This window comes from Heptranchias perlo, chromosome 4 (genome assembly GCF_035084215.1).
Source record: "Heptranchias perlo isolate sHepPer1 chromosome 4, sHepPer1.hap1, whole genome shotgun sequence".
NCBI classification, from domain to species: domain Eukaryota; kingdom Metazoa; phylum Chordata; class Chondrichthyes; order Hexanchiformes; family Hexanchidae; genus Heptranchias; species Heptranchias perlo.
The window spans coordinates 129572976-129594289 of NC_090328.1; the positions used below are offsets into that span (position 1 = coordinate 129572976).

The 21314-nt window shown below is 45.5% G+C and overlaps 1 long non-coding RNA gene across 1 annotated transcript in view; it reads right to left on the reverse strand.

Annotated features, from left to right (window-relative positions):
* Positions 1 to 220: 220 nt before the first annotated feature.
* LOC137320611 (uncharacterized) overlaps positions 221 to 21314 on the reverse strand; it is a 230275-nt gene continuing 209181 nt past the window's right edge. Inside the window, exon 6 of the long non-coding RNA XR_010962604.1 lies at positions 221 to 896. This is a non-coding gene — a long non-coding RNA (uncharacterized lncRNA). The remainder of the gene's footprint in view (positions 897 to 21314) is intronic.

A 21314-nucleotide genomic window follows, 5' to 3' on the forward strand; every position in this document is an offset into this window, starting at 1 on the left:
TGTAAAGCAGCTTGGGACAACTTTTCTACTTTCAATGGACTATATAAACACAATTTATTATTGAAGAAGATAATGTATATTTTTGATTCCAGAGACTCTTCAGGTGATGTTCGAAATGGTAGTTTGCAGAAACTCTAAGAAAATAGACTGTGATCTTTCTTAATCAATGAAGTGGATTGTTTATAAAAATGATTTTGATAAGAAATGAAAAGACACTGAAACAATTTAAGATGCATTTTTTTTTCATATTTTTAGAATTTCAGTGTGACTACAATACTACAGGTCCTTGTCAGGGAACATACTATAATTTTTCTATATAGACTGTGGAATAAATTTTATGAATTTGCACTCCCAGCACAGAACTTCCTCTGCCAGCACACACTGTGGGAATTTGGCTGCAGAGGTCATCAAACTGTGCAGGAGTTTCCAACCATTATGGATAGAAATTCCTGCCGGGTCTGCTGACCGCTGTGTCCTGATTCCCAAAATGGGCTGTCGGCTGATTAAGGTCCTTGTCAGGAGCTTGAACTCATAAAATTGACCCCTCTGTCTTAAAATCTGACTGATTCTGCATCCATGTGTATAGGATATTCTATAATCAGATATACAGTCGACATCATTTCATGCTCAGCACAATCCACGGATTTCCCTTGCGGTACAGCTCCTGTCGCAGCATTTCCGTGAAAGATTCTCATTCATATATGATGAAGCACGCGGCATCGTGCTGCCACTCTCAATCTCATTAATATCATCTGGGATCTGCTCGTAATTGTTGTAATCATTGTAAAACGGTTGCTGTCCAGAAAACGAATCAAGCTGCTGAATCCTGTCGTTGCCGTCCATCTTCTGAACCTTCTGCTTGAAGTAGTCATTATTATCTGAGGCCTGGATGGGATCTGGAACAGAAATAAAACTCCATCTGTGAACACTGAATGATTATTGAGATTGATTTGATGTTCTTTCCCTCTGTCCCAACTACCAGCTGCTGCTCTCTATCTCAGAAAGTGGGATCTTCTGGACCCTTCATTGCACTCTGTGACTGCTCAGACACAGCACTTCAAATGTATCATTGTACAGAGAACAGGAGACCAATGGTTGGCAACCATGCCAATTAGTTGACCCATATCTGGTAAAACATTTGAACATTCAAATTAAAATAGAATCCAATGGCATGTTCTACACTGCAGAAGTGGCAAAAATTTGGTTAAAATATCAGTCAGAGGCTGGGTATTCTGCGGCGAGTGACTCACCTCCTCACTCCCCAAAGCCCATCCACCAACTACAAGGCACAAGTCAGGCGTGTGATGGAATACTCTCCACTTGCCTGGATGAGTGCAGCTCCAACAACACTCAAGAAGCTCGACACCATCCAGGACAAAGCAGCCCACTTGATTGGCACCCCATCCACCACCCGAAACATTCACTCCCTTCACCACTGGCTGCAGCGTGTACCATCCACAGGATGCACTGCAGCAACTCGCTAAGGCTTCTTCGACAGCACCTCCCAAACCCACGACCTCTACCAACTAGAAGGACAAGAGCAGCAGGCACATGGGAACAACACCACCTGCACGTTCCCCTCCAAGTCACACACCATCCCGACTTGGAAATATATCGCCGTTCCTTCATCGTCGCTGGGTCAAAATACTGGAACTCCCTTCCGAACAGCATTGTGGGAGAACCTTCATCACACGGACTGCAGCAGTTCAAGAAGGCGGCTCACCACCACCTTCTCAAGGGAAATTAGGGATGGGCAATAAATGCCAGCTTCGCCAGCGACGACCACACCCCATGAACGAATAAAAAAAGACAGCAAAATTGGGCGGGGCGTATAATGGGCGGGCAATTCAATATCACCCATTTTAAACCAACGCCCAAAGTTAAAATTACCCCACTATCATTTGGCAGAAGCATTTTCAAAAGTGGCAGAAACCGACTGGGTTGATCAGCCACGACCCAAACAGCTGATTCAGGGACTACAGAACTGGTGGTCAACTCTGAATTTGTAAATATAGTTAATAACTATGACATGGTCATGTGAAATGTAATGATAAAAGAGCAGAACCTCCAGCTGTCAGGCCAGGAAATAGAAACTTTAAATTAAAACTACAAACATGATTCCGAGCAGGCAACGGGGGCAAAGGTTAAAAAAACTATTTTCTTTCATCTTTTCCAATCTTATTTGTCAACTTTTCTGAGCCATCCCCTTGTTGCAGTTTGTTTCTTCAAAAACAATTTCTCAAACCGTTCTTCACTAACTTTATTTCCAGCATCTCAATCTGTGAGGAAGATAAAGCAGGAAAGACCAAGTTAAACCAATGCCATCCTACTGCTGGTTGCTGTAAGTGAAACATTGACATTTGCTGATAATGAATATGTCGTATCATACTCACTGTGGTCAGCAGCACCATCCTCTGTTTGTAAGACAGAAATACCAGACTTCCGTCTCAGGTGGATAGAAACATTGAATCATAAAGTTTACAGCACAGAAGGGGGCCATTCGGCCCATCGTGTCTGCGCAGTCCAAAAATGGGCTATCCAGGCTAATCCCATTTTCCAGCACTTGGTCCCTAACCTTGCAGGTCACGGCACTTCAGGTGCACATCCAGGTACTTTTTAAATGAGTTGAGGGTTTCTGCCTCTACCACCCTTTCAGGCAGTGAGTCCCAGATCCCCCCACCACCCTCTGGTGAAAAAATATTTCCTCAGCACCCCTCTAATCCTTCTACCAATTACTTTTAATCTATGACTCCTGGTTATTTACCTCTCTGCAAAGGGAAATAGATCCTTCCTATCCACTCTACCCAGGCACCGCAATTTTGTACACCTCAATTAAATCACCCATCAGTCTCCTCTTTTCGATGGTAGTCATGATGTGGAGATGCCGGTGATGGACTGGGGTTGACAATTGTAAACAATTTTACAACACCAAGTTATAGTCCAGCAATTTTATTTTAAATTCACAAGCTTTCGGAGGCTACCTCCTTCCTCAGGTGAACGATGTGGATTTCCACATCGTTCACCTGAGGAAGGAGGTAGCCTCCGAAAGCTTGTGAATTTAAAATAAAATTGCTGGACTATAACTTGGTGTTGTAAAATTGTTTACAATTCTCCTCTTTTCCAAAGAGAACAATCCCAGCCTATCCAATCTCTCCTCATCGCTGAAATTCTCCAGTCCTTGCAACATTCTCATAAATCTCCTTGGTACCTTCACTAGAGCAATCACATCCTACCTGTAATGTGGTGACCAGAACTGTACACAGTACTCAAGCTGTGGCCTAACCAGTGTTTTATACAGTTCCAGCATAACCTCCCTGCTCTGATATTCTATGCATCGGCTAATAAAGGAAAGTATTCCATATGCCTTCTAAATGCCTTATCTCCCTGTCCTGCTACCTTCAGGGATCCGTGGACTTGCACTTCAATGTCCCTCACTTCCTCTACACCTCTCAGTATCCTCCCATTTATTATGTACTCCCTTGCCTTGTTTGCCCTCCCCAAATGTATTAGCTCACACTTCTCCAGATTGAATTCCATTGACATCTTCCTACAGTCTCCAGCTTTCCTGTTCACGATCAACCACAGGGCCAACTTTTGCAACGTCTGCAAACTTCTAAATCATGCCCACTACATTTAAGTCCAAACCATTAATATATATCACAAAAAGCAAGGGACCTAGTATTGAGCCTGACAGAACCCCACTGGAAACTACCTTCTAGTCACAAAAACACCTGTCGACCATAAGCCTTACTTCCTGCCAGTGAGCCAATTTTGGATCGAACTTTCCACTTTCCCTTGGATCCAATGGGCTTGTACTTTCTTAACCAGTCTGCCATGTGGGACCTTGTCAAAAGACTTGTTAAAATCCATGTAGATTACATAAAATGCACTGCACTCATGGACTCTCATTGTTACCTCCTCAAAAAATTCAATCAAGTTAGTCAGACACGACCTTCCCTTAACAAATCCATGCTGACTGTCCTTGATTACTCTGTGCCTTTCTAAGTGACAGTTTATCCTGTCCCTCAGAATTGATTCCAATAATTTGACCACCACCGAGGTTAGACTGACTGGCCTGGAATTACTCGGTCTATCCTTCGCTCCCTTTTTAAACAATGGTACAACGTTAGCAGTCCTCCAATCCTTCAGCATCACGCCTGTATCCAGTAATAGAAAATGATGGTCAGAGCCTCTGCTATTTCCTCCCTTGCTTCTTTTAACAGCCCGGGATACATTTCATCCGGCCCTGACAATTTATCGACTTCCCCCTTGCTAATCCCCTTAATACTTACTCTTTCACTAAGTTTATCCCATCCAATATTTCACACTCCCCCTCCTTAACTACAAAGTCTGCATCGTCCCTCTCTTTTGTGAAGAAAGTTGCAAAGTATTCGTTAAGAATCATCTCAACATCTTCCACGCCCACACAGAGACCAAAAAGGTAACCTAACAGGCCCTACTCTTTCCTTAGTTATCTTGCTCTTAAATGTATTTATAAAACATCTTTCTGAGTCTTCAGTCTATTCTGCTGATCTCCTTTCTCATTAAAGGTTCAATTTTCCTCCTGGCCCCTACCCTGTTTAGATCTTCTGACTGCCCCAGGCCTGTACCCCGACCCTCGACAATTTCCCATGGTCAGAATGATTTAAATATGTTGGGCAAGTTCCTGGCCAGAATCCTGCCTGTATTCATTATCATCACCATTATCATCATCATCATCATCATCACCATCTTCCTCTCACTCATTGTCTATTCCCTGTTGCTGTGGTACATCTACAGGAAATGGAGTGTATGAGCTAAGAATGGGTGAGCATAATCCCTTTGGATTAAGGAGACAAAGAAGAGGGTGGAAGATTGTCACCGTGTGCTACTTCACAGAGATGCCATGGTGACTGTGTTGGTGTACAGCCACTAACCTGATGCCACCATTTTGCCCCATTCTCACCATCTCCCAGGGCAAGAGGAGTGGCCTCTCTTAAGGGGTGAGAATTAAGAACTGTCTCCCGGGTGGGATCAGAGAGCTGATGTAAAAGAAGTTCTGGTAACATCCTGTTCAAGTGGAGGAAGAGGTTTTAATGTCACGCATGCAAGTGATTTCTGTTAGTGAGGATGGCGACAGCAAAGGCAGTGAAGTCGGTCTGGTGTTTTAAAACAGAAATCGCAAGCACTGAGATCCAGCAAAGGCTGTGAGAAGGTTAGAATGCAGGAGAGTAATTAGCAGCTCCTTCACCGTAACTTTGGTAGAAGATCCGTGGAAACCCAGGAAAAAAGGCAGTTTTGTGGTTTCCGTGTTTCTTTTGTCAGAAATTACATCAGACAATTGGGAGAACCCCCCCGGAAACTCCCCGCCCACTTTGCTTAAATCATGCAGACAACCCACTGATGTGGAGAAGTGCAGCATGTTCATTATTTTATATTATTACAGGAAGACAAGGTGTATTGATTAAAATAAGTGAATCCGATTTCATTTTAATTTTGCTCACTCAGTTGGCTGGTTTCTCTTCTGGAGGAGTTTGTCAGGTTGGGACTTCTTTCTGCCCCTCCGATTCCACCCAAACCCCGATCAATTCCCAGGACCAAACCCGATCCAATTCCCTGTGTCGGGGATTATTAACCATTAACATCGGGCTCCCGGCAGGATTCTCACCGTCAAAAGGGAGCCGGGAATGACTGGCCACAAAATCCCGGTGATTCCGCAGCAGGATTGTCACTCCAGCACCAGGGGAGGTGGCAGAGACTGAGCCCGACAAAGGAAGGTGAGTGGGAGTCACATTGGAGGGAGAGGAGACCAGTACAAGGCTCTCTCTCCATTGGGGGACCTCAGTGCCTCAGTTACATGGCAGCCCTGGGAAGTGGCAGTAACTGGGGTGGAGGCAAAGATAATCCGATCATGTCCTCATTTGAGAGATGCACGGGCACACTTTGAACAGGAGTCACTGGACAATGGGCAGGGGCAGGGACTTACTGATTGATTCCCCTCCCTTTTCCAAGGTCGCTGTGACACAGTGACTCACTAACTAGCTGAATTCAACTAACTCAGCACTAACTGAAGATTGAATCTGGAATCTTCTGATCCGCATGATTTAATCCTGTATTTACCGACTTTGCCATCGGGAAGTTTATTGTCCAATTTTTTTTTAAAGTCCAACATTTTCTATTCTTTCCACTCCAGGTGCCTTTTCTCGGGCCAGCCCCCACATGTATATGGGCAGATGGATAATCATTAGTGATAATGAAGCTAATGTGATCACTGGCCCACTGATTAATAAAATCACCTCACATTTTAATCGGAATGCTAACGAAACACTTTATTGTCGATCAATGACTATTTCTCAATCCTGGTCATTAGAAGGGGTTTCAATACTTACGGGGAGGGAGGGATTTCCAGTCCGACCTTGCACAGATTTTGAGTAATTTCCGTAAGTGATCTCGGCCGCAGAGTTTTGTGAATTTCTCATCCAAGTTGACTCTGTTCGGGTTCACAGAGTATGCAAAACAGGGCACCAAGAGCCCGATTGCCAGGATGAACACCAGACACTTCATTTCAGATCACAAGCGACCAGCTTCTGTCACCTTGGGCTCGATATTGGGAGGGCGGTGGCTTCTCAGCGGGGGGGGTCGACTCTGCTCCGCACGGAATTACAGGATAATTGGAGCCAATTGTTGCTTCCGGGCGCAGTAATGTCTGTCAGCTGGAGGAGCCCTATTTAAAGGGGCAGTCCTCCAATGCTCCTCCTGCAGCAAACAACCAATGCTGAACCATGGAGCACGCCAGAGGGAAGGCTGTCCCAAGATTTTCAGACTCCTCACTCCAGCTGCTGCTGGATTGGGTGAGGAGGAGGGGGGAAATATTTTTCCCGTCTGATGGGAGGAAGTGCCCTCCCTCCACCACGAAGAAAGCCTGGCTGGAGGTGGCCGAGGAGGTCAGCAGCTGCAGTAATGTGCCACGAACCTGGGTCCAGTGCAGGAAGAGATTTAATGATCTAACCAGATTATGCAACGTGAGTACACTTACGCATTCTCCCACACTCCGTCTTCCACATCACCTCCACCACCACACAACTCCTTCTGCACTGCCACCACAACGCTCTCGCATCACTCCTCACATCCACTCAACTATCATCCTCACCTTGCCTGCACGTACTCACCACCCCTGTCCCCATTCGAACACTACCACGCAACCCAATCCTCATACAATCTCATGGCTATGTTGCACACGCACCCTCCCATGCATCTCCCTCACGCTCAACCCCACCCACACCAATGCATGCAGTGGCTCACCATGCAACCATCACTCAATCACGTCTCTGTGTTTTGCCTTGATAGGAGAAGAGATGCCAGAATGCCCGGGAGAGGGCACGGACCGGAGGGGGCCCGCCACACCAGGTGGTCCTAACGGACGCGGAGCAGCAGGCGTTGGATATCAGCCGCACGCTGGAGTGCCTGTCCGTGGCAGTTGCCGAGGCTGGGATTGCACAAGCGGCCGGTGACAGAAAGCTAACACTCAGCACTCATGATAGCGAATGATCTTAGCATCACTTGACATCTGCAGCATCTCAACATCTGTCCACATGCCTAATATTGCTTTCTGTTCTCTTGCAGGGCCGTCTGCGAGCGCCGTGACCGTGGAGGGCGATTCCTCAGAGGACCTGCCGGTCTCTGAGGGTCCATCGTCATATCTGAGCCATGCATCCACCAGCGCAGATACATACACCTCGGTGGGTCGCCGTCCTCACTTAGTTGGGCTTGCACATGGTGAGTCACCACGCACATGTGAGCACGAGCAGACCCTGGTGGCAGGGGCAGCCGTGGAGAGTCCGCGTCGGTGGGAGCACTCTTCTCCAGGCTCTGCTCAGCTGGATCCAGATGCTGAACCCTGGGGGCCAGCCATGAAAAGGAGAGTCATCGAGGGGCAGCAGCACATTGCCGAGGTGCTGGAACAGGTGCCACGCGCACTCTTCACAATCACGCAGAGGATGGAGGAGTCCAACTCTTGCATGAGGGGAATGGTGGCACAGGTACAGGAGGGTATCTCCAAGATAGTGTCACAGGGATGTGAAGGCATCTCTGAGATAGTGTCGCGGGTAGGTGCAGGAATGTCTGCGGTGGAGGAAAGGCGAGCCTCCCTCGAGCATCATGCACGGCTCAACAATGAGTCCATTCAGGCCCTGAAAACGGCAGTTCGGATTCAGGGTGAGCAACATTCTGCTGCCTTGAACAGGCTGACAGATACTTTACAGGTGGCCTTCCAAGGCCTCACACAAGTCCTCCAAACTGCCGTCCAGCAGGGTGGAAGGAGTGATGTGGGCCTGGGCCACGAGAGGGATGATTGTGAATGGGGACATGGAAGTGGGGACACCACTCAAAGTGCCCCCACGTCTCACCCGTTGCCCCCCTCTCAACCAGTACCCGCAATGCTGCCCCCTCTCCAGGTGGCCGGGTCTGCCCCTGCACAGGTGCAGGTGGAGCAGTCTTTGGAGGGGCCCTCACGGACACCCAAACCCAGAGGGCGTCGGCCCAAAGCATCTCATTGGTCAAGGCATGGACAAGAGCAACCTGCCACTACCTCTGCTGAAGCCATAGGGGTAGCACCACGTAGGGGTTCCCAGAAACGCAAGGCAAAGGTTTTGTGAGCACAAAGGGAATGCACAAGGGTGTCTGACAATTTGTCATGTTTTTCATTTTATATTTGTTTTGTTTCACAATAAATATTATTATTATCATCACTACTGCCACGTCTTGCCCATTCTTGACTGGCCTGTGGAATAGGTCCTTTCATGGGGATCACCATGAACATGCACACTTGATGCCACCCATTGTGTCACTGCAGAGTGGGTGTAGGTGTATTTGCAGGGCTCTTTTGTGCAGAATGCTGAGAGACATCGGCGATGTCCCCGGTGGCACCCTGGAAGGATGTGGAGGAGAAGTTTTTGAGGGCAGTGGTGACTTTGACAGCGACAGGTAAGAAGATGGTGCTCGGGCCAGCCGGGAGCAGCTCGGCATGAAGGAGGCTGCAGATGTCCACGACTACATGTCGAGTGACTCTGAGCCTCCATGTGCACTGCTGCTCAGATAGGTCCAGGAAGCTGAGCCTCGGTCTGTGGACCCTGTGGCGAGGGTAGTGCCCTCTGCAACGCATCTCTCTCTGCGGTAGCTCCCCCTCCTGCTGTGCAGGTGGATGTGTCACAGCACTGTGTTGTGGAGCTCCATGTGTCAGAGGTGGACGGCGAGGCCGGTGATACCGTTCGCCCTCCGAGGAGATCATGACTGCAGCTACGGCGGCCCCCATCCGGAAGTTTGAGGGGGTCCGCAAGGTAGATAAATGTGTCTGGACACCAGGGTAAGTGTGTAAGATGGTGAATCTTCTTGTCAGGAGGAGGGTGGTGGAGGCCAAACTTTGTCTAAAGTGACAGAGTGGCCTCCTGCAATGAGTGAGGGTCTCCACACACCACCGCCACCCCCCGACCTGTCAAATGGACCTTTGCAGCTGCCACGGGCTGGTGGCTGCAACACGTCCATTTCAGCTGGGAGTGTTTCCCCCAGTACGGGAAACAGTCTCAGTTAATTGCAAAATCCGATCCCTCCTAAAATATCAGGTCAATCAGGTCTGTAAACAACATTAAGTACCTGTTTAAGTACTTTAACTGGCACCCCGCCGGCTTTAATTGCTGGCAGGAGTCCCACATGCGGGGGCTGCACGCGCATGTCAGCGCGTCACTGGGGAACCTGGAAATGGGGTGGGTTGGAGCCGGGCTCCGGACCTGCCCCGGGAATACCGGATTTTCGCAGCCCCCCCGCCATGAACGCACCCGATCGCGGGTGCGAAAATAGAGCCCTCTGACTCTGTATAGGAACCGAGTGCCAATTGCTCCACTCACTCTCTAATGCTTCGACTACACAAATTGGACCTGCCTTTTTTCAGCTGATCTAAATTTCTTTTCCTCTCTCAAACTCCCACTTGTCTGGATTTCTCTTTTGATTCTGAGATCTTGCTATTTCTTCTGTCCCTGACTTTTACATTCCTCTGTTCCTTCTCCCTTTATAGCAGTTTTGCTCCCTTACTGTGACTCATCATTGTTTCTCATTAACTTTTGTCCCTTTTTCTAATGACTTTTGAAATTTTTCCAACACTTCAAATCCGTAATGTTCTAACCGACCAGAACTACAACTCTTTCTTTGATGAATGTTTGGTCTGACCAGTTGGTGTTTGTCGTTGATATCATGCAGCTCTTATGTGGACCACTAGTGGGGGCATCTTCAGTTATGCTGCATTATTGTGGACTCGTGAAATGTCCCTGTATTGTTGCTAGTAGTTTCCAATACTTTACATTAACATTTTATTGATGTTTGGAACATGATGTTGTCGAGTATGGTATGCAGTCAGGTTCAGGAGATTTATTTCAAAAACAAATGTATGCTGGCGGTGATTGATGGGGGTGCAGCACCAACTGGAGAGCTAATTTCCTGTGTAACATTCCCATGTTCCAGGGCACAATTGATTACAGTTGCATTGCCCTTTGTCCATCTGTAGGCAGTAGCCTTTCATTTATCAACAGATGGCCACTGCTCCATTAATGTACAAATGATCCGTGACTACAAACAAAAAACTGCCATGATTCTATCCGTGCATGGACGTAGATGCTGCTTTGACAACACAAGTATTGCATTTAAGCTGATGATAAACTGGAAGCAGCACCATCACAATCATCTATTGAGGAGGGCAGGCAGGGGACTTGAGTAGGGCTGGAACAAAAAGTGTTCAACGTATCCTGCAAAAGGACAGGCATAGCTAGAACCCATGTTAGTTTCCATAAAGACACCTTTTATTTGGAGTAATTGAGTGGAATTAAAGGAAAAGTTAATTGTGAGAAGAAGTTCAGCCAGGCGGAGGAGGGTGGTGATGGAAAGAGACTGGTTGGGCCGCTGTTCCAGGAAGAAGAAGCAGACTGTCGTGGTGGGGGATGGAGGTGTAGATGGACTGAACGTCCATGGAGATGGTTAGGACCAGGAAATTGAAATTTGTTATAGTGGCAGAAGGCATCATAAGAGTTGCAGACGTAGGTGGGTAGGGACTGGACAAGGAGAGAAAAAATGGATTCAAGATGAGCGGAAGTAAATTCCGTGCTGCAGAAGCAGGCTGAAATGATAGGTCTACCGATACAGTCCTGTTTGTGAATTTTGGGGAATAGGTAGAACCAGGCTGTGCAGGGCTTGGGGACTATGAGGTTAGAGTCTGTAGGGGGATGATCTCCAGAGGAGAAGAAGTCATTAACAATGTGGGAGATGTTGGCTTGGTGTTCAGAAATGGGGTTAAGGTCCAGGGTGATGGTTGGAGTTTTCAGAAATTTGTCGCTCAGCCTCCACAAGATCCTTTTGACGATACCGGATTCTTTACTCTTAGTCTGGTTCAGCAAAAACTGAAAGCGAATACACTTGAAAGTTTAAACACAATTTTATTAGCTGCAGCTGACCCATCTATAGAATTGATTTCAACTCTTGACAGAGTCTGGTCAATCTCATAGAACAGGCAAATTACACAGTCAAAGTTCACACAATTATACATTTTCAGAGTGGGGAGGGACATGAGTAGCGAGGGGTTAAAACCAATCATAAGCTGAGTCTGGTGAGGTGAGAGTGACTGCCCTTGACATCAAGGCAGCATTTGATCGAGTGTGGCACCAAGGAGCCCTAGTAAAATTGAAGTCAATGGGAATCAGGGGGAAAACTCTCCAGTGGCTGGAGTCATACCGAGCACAAAGGAAGATGGTAGTGGTTGTTGGAGGCCAATCATCTCAGCCCCAGGGCATTGCTGCAGGAGTTCCTCAGGGCAGTGTCCTAGGCCCAACCATCTTCAGCCGCTTCATCAATGACCTTCCCTCCATCATAAGGTCAGAAATGGGGATGTTCGCTGATGACTGCACAGTGTTCAGTTCCATTCGCAACCCCTCAGATAATGAAGCAGTCCGAGCCTGCATGCAGCAAGACCTGGACAACATCCAGGCTTGGGCTGATAAGTGGCAAGTAACATTCGCGCCAGATAAGTGCCAGGCAATGACCATCTCCAACAAGAGAGAGTCTAACCACCTCCCCTTGACATTCAACGGCATTACCATCGCCGAATCCCCCACCATCAACCTCCTGGGGGTCACCATTGACCAGAATCTTAACTGGACCAGCCATATAAATACTGTGGCTACGAGAGCAGGTCAGAGGCTGGGTATTCTGCGGCGAGTGACTCACCTCCTGACTCCCCAAAGCCTTTCCACCATCTACAAGGCACAAGTCAGGAGTGTGATGGAATACTCTCCACTTGCCTGGATGAGTGCAGCTCCAACAACACTCAAGAAGCTCGACACCATCCAAGATAAAGCAGCCCGCTTGATTGGCACCCCATCCACCACCCTAAACATTCACTCCCTTTACCACCGGCGCACTGTGGCTGCAGTGTGTACCATCCACAGGATGCACTGCAGCAACTCGCCAAGGCTTCTTCGACAGCACCTCCCAAACCCGCGACCTCTACCACCTAGAAGGACAAGGGCAGCAGGCGCATGGGAACAACACCACCTGCACGTTCCCCTCCAAGTCACACACCATCCCGACTTGGAAATATATCGCCGTTCCTTCATTGTCGCTGGGTCAAAATCCTGGAACTCCCTTCCTAACAGCACTGTGGGAGAACCATCACCACACGGACTGCAGCGGTTCAAGAAGGCGGCTCACCACCACCTTCTCGAGGGCAATTAGGGATGGGCAATAAATGCCGGCCTTGCCAGCGACGCCCACATCCCGTGAACGAATTTTAAAAATTTTTTAAAAAAACATAATGACCGACCACTCACAGGTGATACCTGTTCATACGTAGGTCACAGGAAAGGGAGTCTCACTTATCTCAGGCCTGGGATGTTTTTCGACCTTGTCCGAAATAAGGATCCATTCATTAGGTAGCTGCAAAACAACACTCCCTACACCTGCTTACCCCAGAATTCAGCTTATCATATCGCTTTGCTTGATTCATAATAAAGCATACATTTTCATACAGGAAATTAATAACATAAACGAATGGTCAAGGATAAGCTCATTTGAAAAGCTCATTGTTCTAATTCTAGCTAGCAAAATGGGCCACTTATATTAACCCTTGGTTTACCATACTGCCATTTTGTTATGGAGGCATCTTATTGAGCTACTGAAAGCTTACTACATATGCATTTCATTATAGGGGCACCTCGTAGGTATTCTCACTTTTACCTCACAACAACAGCACCTCCCTTGTGACTTTTATCACCTTTATGAGAGGTTTTACTTGAAGGCCTAAGACAGTCAAAAGCTTGAGCTTGCTCTTGATATTTTTCCCCAGAACTGTGAGCCTGTGAGCTGAATTAGTATTGTGCAATCTGAGCATGTGCAGTGTACCTAACTTACCAGGACTCATCAATATTGTTCAGTTAGCTCTCCGGATGGGATAGTTTTTGTTAGCGTCTATCACTTTCTACTCAGTAGTTTTACTTCAAATAATGTTCAAAAAATGTGGATACATTTCAAAAGACATTCAACAGGTGAATCAAAGTGGGAGAGATGGGATTAGTGGTGGCAGTGAGGTGGTGGGAGGAAGGGGAATAGGTGTTAGAAAGGTGAAGGAATGGGGGCACGATGGGAGCAAGTGGTGGAGAAAGTTCAAGTGTTGGGTGAGGAGATCGGAAAGGAGCTGCTCAGGGCCACATTTCCCCACAACCCCCAAACCAAAAACACTGGCAACATTGGTAGCTCCTTTCCATGATCCAGCACACTATACCACTCACCACCTCGTCCAGGTACATAGTTCATTAAAAACAGGTGCAGAAAATAATCAAAAGGCTAATGGAATGCTGGCCTTTATATCAAGAGGACTAGAATACAAGGGGTAGAAATTATACTACAGCTATACAAAGCCCTGGTTAGACCAAACCTGGAGTACTGTGTTCAGTTCTGGGCACTGGACCTTATGAAGGATATATTGGCCTTGGAAGGAGTGCAGCATAGATTTACTCGAATTTCTGTGCATCTGGCTCATTTCAACCTGCCTAACATCCATAACATCAGCATGTCTGCAGTGCACCATTGTATATATCAGGTCACAGATGCCTTGTTTACCAGACTCAATGATGATCCAAAGGAGGTCAATCAGCAGCAGGAGAGGGCTCGTCAATTTTTTAGGGTGACTGATGCCAAGAGTTCAGGGCCTCACCGATAGAACCCAAGTGGTTACAAGGGCTCCATTTAAGAATGGTACAGCAGTTATGAATAGTAAGGGGCTCCATTCAATTCACATACAAGTTGTACGACCATTAACACCACATCATGCAGGTGAATGCCAGCGAGTCTGGAAATTAGCACCGCACATTTATTCTATGGCAGTCAATAGTGCAAACAACAGAAGGCAGTTGTCCACTGCTGGAAGACAAGTGACCATCCATGATCTGTCCCTATTCAATGACCTTGCCGTATAGTTTCAGGGCTGTGAGTGGCAGGAGGCCAGGCCCCAGCTCAGTGTTTGCACCACACTGCTCCTTCTTTCACTCTGCTTCCTAGATACCTGCAAGTAACGCCACACAAGCTGCTATACATCACTTGTACAATACGAGCTGATTGGTGAAGACAGTTCTCCAGTAAGTTCTTCTGAAGACATTCTTGGAGTCTTTGGGGGATCTAGGACTTTCCAAAACATGGAGTGTCTCTTAGTGACACTCAGCTAACAGTCACCTTCCCATTCCCGCCATGGGGATTTCACTGAGAGAAGCACCAGATTAGTTAGGAGAGCACGACATGCACCCATGGATAGGGAGAAAAAGTACCATGGGAGCAGATACTAGGTTCAGGAACACTTCTGTGGATGTTGAACAATAAAGAATACAGCACATGGCATTTTCTGCTGGGAGCCACTTTCATTTGTTAATGTGTAAGTGCTGTGCCGGACAGTCAAATGTTGTTCCAAGGACAGAAGGGATTTGTTCTGCATGATATGATTGCTAATGTTTAATTCCATGGGTCAGAGATGATGGTGGGAGGAATGTGGTTGTGGGAATGGATCAGTTACTTTCAGATAATGTTTTGTTTTTAATGTTTGCCGAATGGCTCCAGCATCTCCCAACAGAGTTGCTGGTGATGGCTGATCATCCTCTCCTGGACCCTCATGCCCTTCCTCCCCTTCCTCTTCCGAGCACTCTTGCGGCCGTGTCTCCAGGTCCCAATCCCCATCAATTGCCGGGCTGTGCAGCACTGATCCAGAAGAGCTTCCTCCTCCTCATCATCATCAACCACAAAATAAGGGGACTCCCCAGGGAAAGGAGTCTGGAATCACTTCCCAGCATTTGCACCATATGGGGAAAAGTTAGATTCTGCTTCTATGCAGGTAAACTTAGTATAACTGGTTCCTGAACGCTTACAAAGATTGCTGTTAAACTGCATGCTGTCTACTCCTTTAAATAATGTGGCCTCCCCTCGATGCCCATTTAAATAGGGACAGACTGGACTTGACGTATGACCAGTAGAAATGGAGGAAAGTTATTCGCAAACATTGGTATCAGTTGACCTCAATTCTTGATTTAAATCTGATTTAAATAAGAACATCTGTTTCAGTCGTACTGATGTGTTAAAGGAAGGATCAAGGCAGTTCATTGGAGGCAGAGAGTGGAATATTGGGTTTCTGCTCATTTTAGAGGACTATCAGGGCCCTTTCATTTTGTTTTGCTATGGTGCAGTGTAATCCCATGTGTTAGTGAATGAATGGGTGAGTGACAGGTTAGAAGGAATAATAACCAAAAGGTGCTATTAAATCTGAGCTTGGGGGCAGCCTCTAATATCCTCCCCAACTCTCTTTATGTCCTCCAACACCAGAATTTGGAGACCCTCTCCTCATGGACAATATTGCAAATACCCCTCTGGTCTGGATTTGTTCCCAATTATTTTATGACTATTTCTTATAAGCGGATACAAAACAAACAAATGTTGGAATTGGAGACCAGAGGTTGTGTCACCCGAGCAGCCAATCTACATCCCACTTCTTGGGAATCCTCCAAATGCAGAGTGCAACAAGGTTGTGTTAACTGTGTGCTTGTTGGTCCTCACTTGTCAATTTGGGGGCAACATTACAAGAATATACCAGGATCAAAGTGGGCCCTACAGCAACTTAGGCATGTGTGTGCATTTGTCACAGTACCAAGGCATTGATCATAAGGGGATGAAGTAAATGTCGAGTGAAAGAGAAGTCTGGGCACTGTTCCCTTACGAGCCTTCAGAGATACTGGACTAGAGCGTTACGCCAAGAATGATGAGATGTACTGGCTCCTGATGGGTGCACTTGGGTCGCACCGGGGGGTGGTCCAGGCCCGGGAAGCAGGTAGTGCTGTGGGTGTCCGCCAGCAACAGGCAAACTGGGTGTCGTCCCTCTTACCCTGCAAACTCCAGTTAGCGGAGCGCTCGAGGGCATCGGCAACTGTGATCACAGTGGTATCGTCGGGAATGAGGCCCACCAATTTTCTGGGCCGATACGTTTAACGCACACAGGTTCTAAAACAAAGGTCAAGGGTGAAGAGACACATTTTAGATTTAACTACTTTACAAAGAGGTTGGTGAATATATGGAATGGACTGGCATAGCAGCCAATGAGGACTGATTGAATCTGCAAATTCCAGGTAGAGTTGGACAAGTACCTGGCAAAATATTTCAAAGTGGAATAGCAGAGGCAACATGGGCCATGATATCCCCTAGACATTAGTACAGTCAGACAGGCTGCTATGGTCTGTTCTGGTCCTATAATTCCAATATTACTTTAAAAAGGACGTGATCAACATAAATCTCTTTTTCCTTTGTGTAATATCTTAGAATATCGTGGCCCAAAAGGGTGTCATCAATTTCTTTACAATTGATCAGCTACAAGGATTTCAGAAGACTTGGGTTAGAACTGCGCTGGATTTTCCCTGCCTTTCATTGACTAATCTCCTTGTTTTCACTTTCTCACTCGACACTCTGCTTGATTTGTAACTCACTATCTAGAGAAACGTGAATTCCAAGATTAGCTGAGCTGAGGATTTAAACCTGGGTCTCCTAATCCATAGGTCAGTGGGCTGATGCACTTTATGCCTGGGCTACAATACTGGACAATGTTTTGGCCATTATTGAAAAGAGACCACTAAAAGAAATGTTGATTTTCTGTATTTCTTTGGTTTAGAATTTCAAGTTTCCATATTAACTGAGTAATACGAAATATACAAAAAATGACGGACAGCAAAGGACCTGCTGGTCCATCCTGCCTGTCCCATGCAGTTGTGATTCATCACAATACATAAACTCCCCACCCCACACAGAGCCGTGTAATCTCACGGAAGAGACGTAAAACCTGATAAAAACCCAGGTCAATTCGAGAGAAAGTATCTGGAATATTCCTCTCCAACCCCTTGGGAGATCGAAACTAATCAAGGAGATCACCCTGGCCCTGATTAACATTACAAGGCACCTACCTCTTGTACGAGGTGATCTCAGCCCCAGTCAGAAACAGGTCCTTGAAGGAATTGAGTGAACCAGTGTTGTAACCTAGTTCTGCCCTCACATAACTTGTAAGAGCTTTGAAGAAGTTGCAAGAAAGATTCACAAGGGTGATACCAGAACTGAGAGGATATCCTTAGCAGGAAAGGCTGAACAGGCTGGGACTCTTTTCTCTAGAAAAGAGAAGACTGAGGGGTGACATGATAGAGGTCTTTAAGATAATGGTAGGGTTTGATAGGGTAGTTGTAGACAAAATGTTTCCACTTGTGGGGGAGTCCAAAACTAGAGGTCATAAATATAAAATAGTCGTTATTAAATCCAATTGGGAATTCAGGAGAAGCTTCTTTACCCAAAGAGTGGTACGAATGTGGAACGCACTACCACAAAAAGTAGTTGAGGCAAATAGCATAGATTCATTTAATGGGAAGCTAGATAAACACATGAGGCAGATCGGAATACTAGGATATCCTGAGAGGTTAGATGAAGTAGGGAGGGAGGAGGCTCATGTGGAGCATAAACACCAGCACAGATCAGTTGGGCCGAATGGCCTGTTTCTGTGCCGTAGCTCAATGTAACATTGACGTGTAGACTGGAGAGTATAAAGCAGTGCACTGCAGTGTGGATGTGGCACAATAATATCCTACTTTGTTTCATCCAGATTACAATTCTCCCAGCAACTTAATAATTTTAGCTTCCTGTGACCTAAGACATATTTCAGGGGTATTTTCTAATTTTCCATTCCCGACAGGAAACTCAATCTGCTGGGAGTACATATCAGAAATTCGGGAGTTAGTAGCCTACGATTAATTTAAATGGTCATAGAATCACGCACAGCGCATGACCGAATTTTCAAAATGCACCTTTGATAGCCGAGAATTCCCACTCGGAGCACAAAGTCAACAAATCCCCCTCCCCCACCCTGTTTCATGTAATCGTAGGCGGCATTTGGACTCAATGTTGAGTTAATGTAATTTTGTTTTGGGTGTTTCTGAACCCAAAAGTCCAGTATAACTCAGGAGACCGCCGAGCACAGGAACACTGAGGTGTGAAACCCCCTCCAGGAGGCTGTCTCACACTAATTTGAATTCCCAAAGAGCACAGTGCAAATCAAGCCTTTTGTGAGTGAGTGATTGTCGCTGGGACAGGTTAATAACATTACTCCAGACCAACATATTGATCAACATAATGAAAATGAACTAAATACAGATGAATCAAGGGATATGGGGCTCGGGCAGGAAAGTGGAGTTGAGGTTGAAGATCAGCCATGATCTTATTGAATGGCGGAGCAGGCTCGAGGGGCCGTATGGCCTACTCCTGCTCCTATTTCTTATATTCTTATGATTTGTATGCAAAGTGAAAAGAGTATGGTCTACATTAATCATGTCACAAAGTGATGACACAGAGGACCATCAGATCCTAACTATTAATGTCAATCATATTGGCCCAGATTTTGCTGTAGCAGGGCATCTAACGCCATCTGCTGTTAGTTAGACTTACTCGCGCACAGTTAAGTTTTAAAAATTTTTGTGTCACAGTTGTTGGAATTGCGAGCTGATAATGAGGTGGCGAGGGAAACAGGGCATCTGAGAACTGAGTGAACAGGGCAAGCAACTGTGTATCTCCTCAACCAATCAGATTGAAGGATTGAGGAATAAACAGGAAGGATAGAGAAGGAAGTGTAAATTAGAGTGAGTGAATTAAATGTCAAATCAGGTACAGAAAGAGAAATAAAGAGAGGGAAATAATTTGGATTAAGAAAGAGAGAAAAAAGAGACAGAAAGGGAAGTAACATTTTATTTAAATTTAAATTTGACATTTTTAAAATCTCCAACAATAACTAATATCTGAAGGAATGAAACTCCACACTTGTAATAGTTAATTTTCAGTGCCAGAGTGGTTGATTGGCAGTTATTAACAATTATCAAGTCGTTAAAAGGGCACTTATGCTTAATTTTTTAAGGCTTAATTTTTTGACCAGTTTTTTTTTACACTGTTGAAAAGGTTTTAGTCAAATACAACCGTGACTCTTTCCCGGTGGCTTTTAACATTTTTGTGTCTGGGGCTGCAATGATAGACCCTGGGTCATGGTTGTAAATCAAGATGTTTGCAACCATTGGATTTATGGATTAGAAACTGGACTGAAATAATGACATTCGAGCGGCTTTACATAGTTTTAAGATGTTCTTTGCACTTTTTAATTTGCACTAAAGGTTTTTAATCACCATTCTCACTGATGATGTATTTTCTTTTTACAAGACTTAACTTTTGTGGCGATTTTACTTTGTATCTACTGCTCAAATACAACAACTTCATGACATTCAATGCTTGTTAATTGTGAGGCAGGCAACGAAATGCCATTTTTGTGAAGCTAACGGCGGAGCAGTGCTACTCAGAGAGCAACTGTTGGATATTGGCATTAAACCCCGCATCTGCTCCTCGCCTGAAGTTGCTATACCATAAATGCATAAATAACAGCGAGCGCCATTAGCCTGACCGTTATTTTGACAGCAATATCTGGCCCAGCATGTCTGCATTTGGTTAAAAAAAATTGACATTGGATAGAAGTTTGTCCAAAGCAAACAATCATGATTGCTTTTGAATAAAATGATTTTGTTAGTCCAGAAAATGTGTTGCTTAATGTGTACCTGCCATAAAATTGCTGATTGACAAGCCATGACTGTAAGCAGACATGAACATATGTATATTACTTACTTAAACAGTTTACATATAATCAGACTGATTATGTATATTCACACTAACACGTACCAGTATGGCAATACTTCACAGCCAGTGTACATCTCTGAGTTTAAAAGCAAAACACTGCGGATTCTGAAAATCTGAAATAAAAACAGAAAATGCTGGAAATACTCAGCAAGTCCTCTAGAGTGTAAGGCTGGGGAATTAATAATGGAGACTAAGGAAATGGTGGATGAATTGAACAGATATTTTGCGTCAGCCTTCACTGTAGAGGATAAAAATAACATGCCAGAAATAATTGTGAATCAAGAGGTGAAAGGGAGGGAGGAACTTGAAACATTTACAATCACCAGGGCCTGTATACACTGGAGTTTAGAAGAATGAGAGGTGATCTTATTGACTCTAATAAATTAGTCAAACACGATTTCCCTTTCACAAAGCCGTGTTGACTCTGCCTGATTGCATTGAGATTTTCTAAGTGCCCTGCTATAACCTCCTTAATAATAGGTTCTAGTATTTTTCCTATGACAGATGTTAAGCTAACTGGCTTGTAGTTTTCTGCTTTCTGTCTCCCTCCTTTCTTGAATAGAGGAGTTATATTCACTATTTTCCAATCTGATGGGACCCTTTCAGTATCTAGGGAATTTTGGAAAATTAATACCAATGCATCTGCTATCTCTGCAGCCACTTCTTTTAAGACCCTAGGATGAAGTGCGTCAGGACCTAGGGACTTGTTAGCTTTTAGTTCTAATAATCTTTTCAAAACTCTTTCCCTGGTGATTGTAAATGTTTCAAGTTCCTCCCTCCCTTTCACCTCTTGATTCACAATTATTTCTGGCATGTTATTTTTATCCTCTACAGTGAAGACTGACGCAAAATATCTGTTCAATTCATCCACCATTTCCTTATTCTCCATTATTAATTCCCCAGCCTTACACTCTAGAGGACCAACGCTCACTTTACTTACTCTTTTCCTTTTCAAATACCTGTAGAAACTCTTACTATCTGTTTTTATATTTCTAGCTTTCTCTCGTACTTTAATTTCTCCCTCCTTAGTATTCTTTTAGTCATTCTTTGCTGTTTTTTATATTCTGTCC